Source organism: Papaver somniferum, chromosome 2 (genome assembly GCF_003573695.1).
Source record: "Papaver somniferum cultivar HN1 chromosome 2, ASM357369v1, whole genome shotgun sequence".
Taxonomy (NCBI): domain Eukaryota; kingdom Viridiplantae; phylum Streptophyta; class Magnoliopsida; order Ranunculales; family Papaveraceae; genus Papaver; species Papaver somniferum.
Genome location: NC_039359.1, coordinates 74,167,860 through 74,178,359, shown reverse-complemented (window position 1 = coordinate 74,178,359; position 10,500 = coordinate 74,167,860). Strand labels below are relative to the sequence as shown.

Genomic DNA, 10,500 nt, shown 5'->3' with positions numbered 1-10,500 from the left:
ATAACGTGACATTTTGTGGGTTTTTTTTGTTTTTCTTTGATCTTTCATTAACCGAGTTTATTTTATTTTATTAATGAGACGATCAACTAACTTCTAATCTATAATGATACCTATTTTTTAGCGATACAAAATTAACATAGCCTATTGCTACTCACCAACCGTCGCCACCATTACAATACCATATATAATATCATTTATTTCTCCACCACAATCGCCGCCTACCTCCCGTTGGCCGTTTGTCGTATTTCTAATTATTAAATCACAAACATCATGAGTAAAATTACGGTTGAACAAACTTAGATCGTTAATTACTTTATTCCATTATATTTTTTATTGTTATATACTCTGTTGTATTGCAATTAATTTTATTTTAACGGTTAGAACCATGATTTATACAACTGGGTGCTAAAGGTAGCAAGGGTGCCGTTTAGGTGATCCGGCGGTTATGATCATTTTTTTTAAATGGTATGGTATCATCCTAAATATATAACATTTGTTTTTGTCAATCGTGATAAACAACTACATCTTTCACGATATAATGTTGCTTGTGTTGTAAATATACAAAACTAATATTGTCCACGACTATTCACCAACATCACCATCATAAAACCATCCATTGGCATTATTTTTTCCACCACCACTGATATTATTGCCTCCACCACCACCACTTCTACCAGCCACTACTTCTTCCACTATTAACCACTAACTTCTATTGATAAAATAATTCTCTTAAAAATTATTTGGTAATGTAAAAATACATATTTATTAGATTCATTAAGAAGATGTTCAATGATGAAATTTAATAAATTATTTTTGTGAGAGAATAATGAGACACTAATTAATAAAGCACTCATAATGATTAATTTTGATTAGAGCAAACCACAACCATGGATTTAACTTTCCCCAGAATGCATCCTGGCTGCTCTTTATCTAGGCTAAGTTGTCCAAACTATGCTTTGTATTCTAGATATAAGAACCATCAATATTTATTTTCACAAATTTCTTGTGATGCAGAATGTTGTTTCCCCTTATTTGGGTTTCTTTTAATCGTAATAGGATTATTTTTATTCCTTTTATTAGGAGATGGGTAAGAAATTTGAGGGGGGCTTTCCTTTAGATGTTTGGCAGTCCATGCCTTCCCTGCAAAAATTCACTAGTTAAGAAGTCATGTAGAGAATTAGTTTCACCATTTATATATTCCATTTTGAAATCAAATGCTGATAAAAAAAGCTTGTCATCTTGCAAAATTTTGCCCAGAGGCTAAATTCTTAACATCTTTTACAAATACTTTCTTAGCTGCCTAGCAATCCACTCTAATAAGAAATTCTTGGTTTACCAAATCACTTTCAAATTTAGTAACACAATGAATTATTGACAATATTTCTCAGAATTGGTCCAACACTTCCTTAGCTGCCTAGCAATCCACTCTAATTAACTAATTGTTCTTTACTATGAATCCTTTGTTTAGGAATTCATCCAACATCTGAAGCATCGGTCTCAACTATTTTGTAGGCCGTTGGATTGGCTATAGTCAGACATGACAATTATTTGGCTTTAGCTTCGATATTTCTAACAGCACTTGTGAGTTCACTGCTCCAGCTGACATGGTTTTTCCGTTATCTTGCATACAGAGGTTTGGTATCCTTAGCTAAATCCTTATAAAAATATGTTATATAATTCAGGCTTCATAAAAACCTCTGTAATTGTCTCTTATCCTTGATTTCATCAGGAAATTTTTCAGCAAAAGATATTGCCCGTTCTTTTTTGCGGATACCACTAATCCAGCCTGTTTTACTACTTTGAGGAAAATTGATAAGTGTTTAAAATGTTGCTCAATTGATTCGGAATACTTTAATACATCATCAATTTATACAATTGTAAAAGTTGAATAAGAATTAAATATGTTATTCATAATATGTTGACATGACATGACATTCCATTCATAATGCCCAAAAGGGACCGTGAATGCAGCTTTATACTTATCTTTTTCGGCGATTTGAATTTGGCAACTTCCTGACTTTAAGTCAAATTTTGAAAATATGGCAGCATTATGCAATCCAGAAGTGTTCACAAGTATCAATAACGAACCTACAGCACAGAAAAACCAAAACTAATCAGAACTAAGTCAGTATTGTACCAAACTAAATGATCCCACACCTTACGTAGAAAAGGTAAAGTTAGGTCTAATAAGAACAACCAACTTCCTCTCTAACCGGTAGATATATATACACAAACAGCAAGAATAGGTATTCTCTATCTGTCCGTTAGACAATTTATCTACTAAGAAAAAGAAAAATAGTAAGAATAGATGGTAAGCTTACTTATTCATGTTTTTGATAACTGGGGCAGGACCAGTCTTCTTGTTTTTATGTTTCTTCTTTGCCTGGCGCTTGCGGGTTTTGCTGTTAGATGCTTGATTCACTGTAACGTCACCCCTGCTTCCCATTTCTGTCAATCCTAAGTCTCCAATCCAATCTTCCCTGTGCACTCTCCTTCCTCAGAGTCAGACTTGCTAGTTTCGGTCAATTGCAAACTTCCAATTACACTCCTCTTCTTCTAAAGTCTCTGAATCAAGCATGTCAGTATCTTGACAATCTTCTAGACTTTGGTCTTCATAGATAACTTTTAAAAAAAATTCACTCGCCTCCATGAAACCTAAATAACTAAAAAGTTACAGCAAATCTTAATTACGGGTTTTACATATATATGATAACTTTAAAACATGGAAGCAAAAAAAGTCATAAAATTGCACAAAGAAACTCGAAATCCAAAACTACGTGATGTACCAAAATGCTGGAAAACATAATTAACGAGCAGTCAAGCACAGATGATAAAGAGAAAATCCTAGACACTGTACTTTTATTGGTCCACTAATACTAAGCCGTGACAGAAATGAATCAATCAAACAAGCAACAACTTTAATTCTTCAAACTGGGCAGCTTGACACAGACCATGAATAAGAATGCTATACATGAATTCTATTGCCTCCATTTTTCAATTCTTGCAGAGATCATCCAACATGGTAGTGTATGTCACTTCATCTGGAGATGGACCAAAAGTTTGCATCTCATTAAGAAACCTTTGTGCATTTTCCATTCGTCCATCCCAGTATAGTCCCCTTAATTCATTTTCCTGAATAGCTGCATAGGTTCATTTATGTTTTATGGTTTATGCTTGCTTTTGGTAGAGAATGAGAACACGGAAAGTTTGAATAAGATCAATGCTCTCTGAATCACTATCGCTCACATCATGGATGTTTCGGTGAACACGGATAGTCTTACCTGTGGACCCACCACCCTCTCTAGACTGTGTCCTTGTTAAGCAGCGGTTCTCTTGGCACTCTTTTTGAGCCTCCACATGTGGTTGAGAAGGCCAACAGATCCGTCTAGAGCAAGCTCAACACTGCAGTTCCTTCTAATGGCAGAAAGTTCCCCTCATGTGCATCTCCTGCCTTGGTTGGCAGCTTCTTGAAGCTCGACCTGAGATGGGTTCTGTATACTTTTTAGTAGTGAGAAGGGAAAAGGCAAAAAATAAAAAAGCAAGAGAGTTAATCCATCATGACAAAGAATTTTGGGTCAAACCAAGGGTTGCAGTCAACAAATATAGAACACTAGAACTTATTATGAAAGACATGGGATTTGTATGGTTTTGTAAAGAAAAAAAAAAAGTACTGATAATTCTGATACGATAAGGGTTCACGAGAAATCCCAATATCAGAACACTAAGACTTAACACTTCACTTAGAAGCTGTGGTTAATATCTATCTTTACCTGAGCAAGTGTGGCAGGCATAACAACAGTGACATCACCCTCCCAATCTTGTGCGAAAACCCCAAAAACTTTAGCCAAGCAACCCAAAGGAAATCCAAGTTCCAATAGCTGATGACAACTATGCTTAACCTCCATCTCAGCTAGATGAGCAAGCTACAGCGATAAAGATGCAAATTATCTTTAATGTTCATTTCAATAGAATACAGGACTAAAAGATTAAAAACAATGCTATCATGCTTGTAGCTAGAACATGCACAGCAACAAGTCCACATACGGGCCAATGTGAAGATATATTTATGCAAGGGAAAAGATCTAGTAACAGGGAGACTTGCATGCACTCAGTGGGAGTATTGTTTATGACACCTGCATAATCTAATAGTTGATTGAGAATAGCCAACAAAGGTGAAAAATGAAACTAATCTTCTGATCAGGACGGGTATGAGGAATACTACTCTTATGTCATCTAACTTTAAGACTTGACTATAATCTTCTGATACAGTGAAAGGTTGAGACGTGGGCACCTGTACTCGAATGTCTTCTACTTTCTACTACTATGGACATTAAGCCCTCCTCAAACTACATAGACATCTCTCCTTCAAACCAAACCCATTTCTTAAATAAGAACTCAAATTCATATGAAGAAAGATTAAAACACCACACTTTCTACTGACTGCTTTAGAAACAACAAATATAATATGATTTCTAGCGTATTATATTTGAATTTACTTAGCATCAAATATAATATGATTTCTCAAAACAACAATTTTGCCTTCAACACTATCACTTTACTTGAGAGAGATCAAAATCAAGTTGTTGAAGCTTAGTATGAATCCTTTCATTCAAATATACATCTTTAAATAGAGAAAAAAAAAAGGAAAAAAAAAAAAGCATCGTATATACACAGTCCATTTCATATTCTGACCAAGTTATGAAGGAAAATGTGAAGTAATAAATGAAAACGTGGTATTGATATCAGTAATGATATAGAGTTTTTAACATAATTCTGAATATTTACCTTAGCAGCGCAATTTCCTCTATAAGCTCTCACAATCTCTTTTCAGCCTCAAGAATGGTGCAATAGAAGGGTTGGCCTGACTAACAATGAAATGATTGACATTAAACAATTCCTTGATCTGTATCATGGGTAAATCGCTTTACAAACTACCATCCCTCCACTTTCTAACAGTAAGGCTCGAAGGCTCATCGGGTCCTAGGTGTAAGGAGGATGATAAGGAACAATTTCACTACTTCTATCTCTGGCCATCAATTCTTGAGCCCTCGAACGACCCAGGAAACGCGCAAGAAGCAGTCATGACACTCCATTTAACAACATGGGGAGATGCTAAGTAGTTAAGACATCTGGGAGGCTCTACCCGTCATGTCGTAAGCCTCTTGAAACGTTAAATTACTGGTTAAAAATTCCTTAGCAACTTCCGGATATCATGAACAGCTTCTTGTGTCATGACCCTCTTATTAACAGTAAAATAACACTTTCAGGATACTCTTGGGGACCATTTGATATATACACCAGAGCTACCACAACCTACACAAGACATACACCAGGATTTCGTCAAACTGCTGCTACTGAAATCTAACACTCTTCCTCATCATCATCAAAAACCATGGTTACTACGGAACCTTAATCATTAGTAACATTATAAGGCAATTCTATACAACTTAGAGAAATTGAAAAAAAATCAAAGAAACCCTAGGGAAATCAGGAAAACTGTAACAAACCACAATCCTCAAACAAATTCCATAAAAAATAAATAAATCAAACTTACATTCCATTAGATTCCCCTTGTAAATCAACAACAGCTGAATACTAATCTTCCATTGAAGCTCTCTTTTCTGTTTTCGAATCAACAATCTTCTACATCACTCTGGGAATTCACATCCCTCTTTTAGACAATATCAATTAAGTTTTCTAGAAACAAAACCCCCCTCCGATCAAACATTTCCCGTCTTCCGAATCTGAGTAAGAGAAATCTCAGAGTTCCAAAATTTCACTTATCCCCTACCCGGGAGGAGAGTTAAAACAGACAGATACGAAGTTTAAAATTTTTTGGTGTGCTTTTATTTAGCTTACAAACATTTAGTCCCATATCGGCCAAAATAGATACCTGGATTTTGTATATATACCCCAAGATCGTACCAACTAACATCTGGTTTAGTGTACAGGCTCTGTAGTTTAACTTTGTAGCTCCCTCTTCGAGGAGATGGTGAGTGCTCTCGACGTAATCTGTCCTGCCATGCATGCGCAGGCCGCTGTAGCTTTTCCGGCTTGCTTGCTTCCCTGGTTTGGTTTTGGTGTTTTTTTTTTATTTCATTGCCTCTTAAGCTGCTTAGTGTTTTTTTGTCATTTTTTGTTGATTCCTCGTCGACAAGCACATGCATCTAAACTAATACCACTGGTCCTTTACTAGTTTTTTCAGTGTCAAATTTGTGGCATCCAAAAAGAAAAAGAAAAAACATGCTTCTGCTAGAGGAACCTACAACAGACGGGTTTAATTCCTTCGCGCTTCTTTAGAGAGGGTTGCGCAGTCTTTTGCAGAGACGGGTTTAACTCCTTCGCGCTTGTTGTTTGAATTGCCTCTCATTAGAGAAAGACATGACACGTACTAAAGTTTCAAACACGTACAAGCCTGGAGAAAAAAAATACACTATAAGGGTCACGTTTCTTCAGGATGCTTTCCATCAGCAGTCATCTGTCCTCCACCCGCCTGCAAGTTTAAAATTTCAAATTACAAATTCCAAGGAGATTATGACAGTTGAAATGCACGCCCCACTTTACCAATTCTAGAGAGCCCGTGTATAAGAGTATTTCAAATAACGGCAGTAGGTTGAATACCTTTGTGAGTCATTTTAGCAAACAGTTGAAAGGCTGTTTCAATCTCATCCTTGATACACAACACTTTAATCAGTGTATTGATAGTGACGGAATCAGGGTGATAAACTCTCTTTATAATCTATCCAAGCAAGCAAAACCCATGATCAACTTTTTCTAATTGACATAATGTACCATCTGAATAACATCCAATCAACAGAATAAGTATTTCAAACCATCATCAAGCTTTTAAAACTCTCCAGTTGTGTTTCTACTCTATTTAAACTTCTCACAATTATATGATGTTGCAGAAACGAATGATAATAACTGAAGATTAGTCTTGTGTGAAGCTGCGGTAATGTTGGACCCAGTTTCATTTTCTCGGTTACTTGAAATATTTGAGATAAACAGACAGAGTGAGAGTTTCTGTTGCTTAAAAAGAAAAGTGGAATGAGTTGTTTTTTCTTTAGAAAATGGTCTTTCTTGCGTATTCGAACTGGAATAAAAGAAGGCTTATAGTGTTGGCCGTTGGGTTGGTCAAATTTTAATTTAGCTTAATATATTTTGTCCCACACCGGGAAAATGAATACTTTTGTTTCGTTTATAAACCTCCAATGTTCAGACCTTGGTTGTGAACCGCATATACAGGAGCTGTGATGTTAGTTCATCCCCTGCCCGCGTGCCTGTTGCCGCAGCCAATCGAGTGTGCAGATCATGAACTTTTTTTTTATCCCTCATTTTGCAAGCACTTGCACCTATTTCTTTAGCTCATGATAATGCCTCAAGAAGAGCCCCGAACTTCAGTTTAGTTTTGATCTGCTGCTATTAAGGCTTTTTTGTTAACAGCTGTCATACACACAACGGTTTTACATCGTGAAATGCACATCTAGAGCAATGGACGGTCCCGATGCGCGTGCTTAGCATCGGGCAGAAATGGTCCCACCATTCCCTCTCACATGCAATGTTCCGGTGCGCCCGGTGGTGTAAAATCACGGTGTATTAATCATTTTTGTTTTGGTGATCCCCTCCAACTGTCAAACTTTTTCAGAAGCGAACCTTTTGTGCCGGTTGGCCTCCATTTCTGGGCAATGTGAACTTTCCCAGCTGTGATAAACCCACTTGAGTAACGTCATTAGCTGTAAATTCTAATGTCATTAGCTTCGTGTGCAGTCCTCTTTGAATGTCATGAATTTCTTATTCAAACTCCATCTGACATGTTCTCTTCATATGTAGTATCGCACTATGAACTGTCCAAATCCATGTCAAACCAGCGAATTTTATACGCGTGTGTTTTCAACAGACGGGTTGTGAGCATAACTGGTTTGGGACCTTTGAGTTGAGTTCTTTATGTAACTTCGAAACTTGCAACATCGAAACATTACCTATTGATGAGAACTCAAATAACACTTTGTAGTCAAATAGCAGGATAATTGGACAGGATGTAGGCCAAAGTATTTACAAAGTCTGCTGCTGGAAAGCCTCCAGGATATGTTAAAAGTTGCTTCTGTAATCTTAACAGCACAAGATGTTTTTCTTTAGTTTTGGTGGGGGTGCGCCAGGCCTTTGCAATAGTGCAACGCAAAGGCGACGTGCGATGAGAACTCCCCCATGAAAAAAATTAATTAATTTAATATACATATCAGATAAGAACGGATACTACACTTGATCTTAGCCAAAAGGCCGAGAAAGGTACGCTTATTCTCAGTTTAAGCTTCTGGTTTTATATTGTCTTGTTTCGATTCCTCTGCTCTAGATTAGTCTATGTGGGACTAAATATTTAGTTTGCTGCCACTATGTGCCGATGTTTTAGTATCTAACTGGCTTGATGGTAGGAACCTTATATTTTTCTATCCTCTCACAGCTTCATTGCAACATACTAAAATAAGAGTTGGCAACGAATATGTGCTTAGCCGTAAGCACAAAGCTTTAGTCGCCAAGATACAATTTTCTGCTTCCTTGATGCTCATTTATTGTGAGTAGTTGGCAAGCTAATACAGGTTGTGCTACATTTTTGATTTGTTTTCCTTTATAGTTAGCATTCCATTGAGGGTAACGGTCCCAATATTTGAATGATTTTTCATGACATTTTGAATGGGTTTAGATGTAATGGTTCTCATGAATGAAGCTTTCATGAAACTTTGGCTGTATGTTGAACGTCAATTGTATGAACTGCAACTGTTTGACAAAATATCCCAATGCAAACAATTGATTTGGGCATCTCAGTTGGTACCTTGATTTGTGTAGTGTGAAATCGAAGAAAATCGCAGTTGAATATCTTAATGGAGTGGTAACAAAGACTGGTTCTCAAACTCATTGATTCTTAGCAAACAGTTCAAGAAAGTATGAATTTGTGGTGTTTCTTTTAAGTTTAGCTCGAGTACTCTACTTCATAATCTTTTGGTTATTGTTTGATGTATGTCTCCTAATTTTACAAGCACTACTCTTAATTGGGTGCATTTCCTGAATGGGGTGTTCTTATGGAAACTACCGGTTATCCCCATGACAGTTTGTTTATCTGCTGCAAAATACTTCTTAATTTCTTACTTAACATAATGGTCACCACAGCAAGAGAATTTGACTGAAAAAAAAAACAAGAGAAAATTGTTAAACCAACCGTTTGTGTAAATGGGAATTTATGATTGAAGAATGTGTTGCAACAATGCGTCAAAACTTCTTTTTTTGGCGTATCAATACGTGTTGTATGGATACGTGTATCCAATACGACCAATACCAACTGTATAATCCTTTTTTTCAGTTAAAATACTAAAAGTTGGATAAGAAGCAACAGTTGTCCATATATTTCTTTAATACTAATAAAAGTTAGATATTTATCACCAGCTATCATCACCCCCTCCAGTCAATACTTATCCCAAACTTTCTCCTCCTCCTCTTAATCTCAACACTTATCTGATTACCTCTAACTCTTTCTGTTTTATCTCCTCCAAAACCAGTAGAATACCCAAACCCTATTTATCCCAGATACTGATATACAACTATGAGCAAGAAAAGAAAAGACGCAAATCTCAACACCCCCTTTGGAATTATGTTGAAAAACAAGGAAAAAGTGACGAAGGTGGTGGAAACAATAAAATCCAGTGCACAATATGTAACTATATATTCTTTGGTTCTTATACTCGGGTGAAAGCCCATCTTCTTCGTATAGAAGGACAAGGTGTTAAGATATGTGAGGGCCTAGATCCTGATAGTTTTGAGGGCATTCTGTATCGCCGTATTACCATTTTTTTGTTGGTGTATCCTAGTAACGTATTGGTATCCTGTATCGCATACCGTATCCGTATCGTTGCAACACAGATATTTAAAATGAAAAGCTTAATTTTAATTGGAAAGTAATGGCTGTAATATAAGTTTTTTTTTGTTCTTAAATTTTCTTCCACTGAAGTGAAATTCTGGTTCTTCTTTTTCTTATCTCATCAGTAGAAAGATAGAAAAAGACTGAAGGGAGGAGCTTGAAAATATATTTGGTGGATCTCCTCTATTGATAGGTACTCCATTCATTTTCTAATCCTCGTAGTTTTTTTGAGATGATGATTAGATACTGATACAGCCTGTTTTGATTAGTGTCTTTTTATTTTTTGTTTTTAAGCAGTTTGGGAGAAATTGGGTCTCATTGAATCTTCATGTCTTTTAAAATACTGCCATCATTGGAATTATACACACTTCCTTATATGCTTGCAGATCTATCAAAACAAGAAATTATTTTATGCAATTTTTGAAAATTTTATGTAATTGAAACAAATTTTTCATGAGGGTAAATGTAGTTTTAGGTTGCTGACCCTCATCATGTGCTAGTTGAGTGTGAGTTGCTTGAGTGAATCTTTGTACCTCGTTAGTCGACAACTTAACTGTTTGCCTTTGCCATGTTTTATTTGCTTGCTTGTCTTT

General features: G+C 36.2%; 1 long non-coding RNA gene and 1 pseudogene across 4 annotated transcripts; both read right to left on the bottom strand.

Annotated features, from left to right (window-relative positions):
* Positions 1 to 1,835: 1,835 nt before the first annotated feature.
* Positions 1,836 to 5,797, bottom strand: LOC113353539. Of its 4 annotated transcripts, none has more exons than XR_003361361.1 (6): positions 5,555 to 5,797; positions 4,786 to 5,313; positions 3,771 to 3,923; positions 3,282 to 3,498; positions 2,322 to 2,663; positions 1,836 to 2,088 (listed from the first exon to the last, which is right to left on the bottom strand). It is a non-coding gene; the product is annotated as an uncharacterized LOC113353539 (long non-coding RNA). The 4 variants fall into 4 exon arrangements; XR_003361360.1 differs by having other exon boundaries at positions 3,282 to 3,491; XR_003361359.1 differs by having other exon boundaries at positions 3,282 to 3,479.
* Positions 5,798 to 8,142: 2,345 nt separating this feature from the next.
* LOC113354759 lies at positions 8,143 to 8,290 on the bottom strand (annotated as a pseudogene).
* Between the last annotated feature and the right edge of the window lie 2,210 nt (positions 8,291 to 10,500).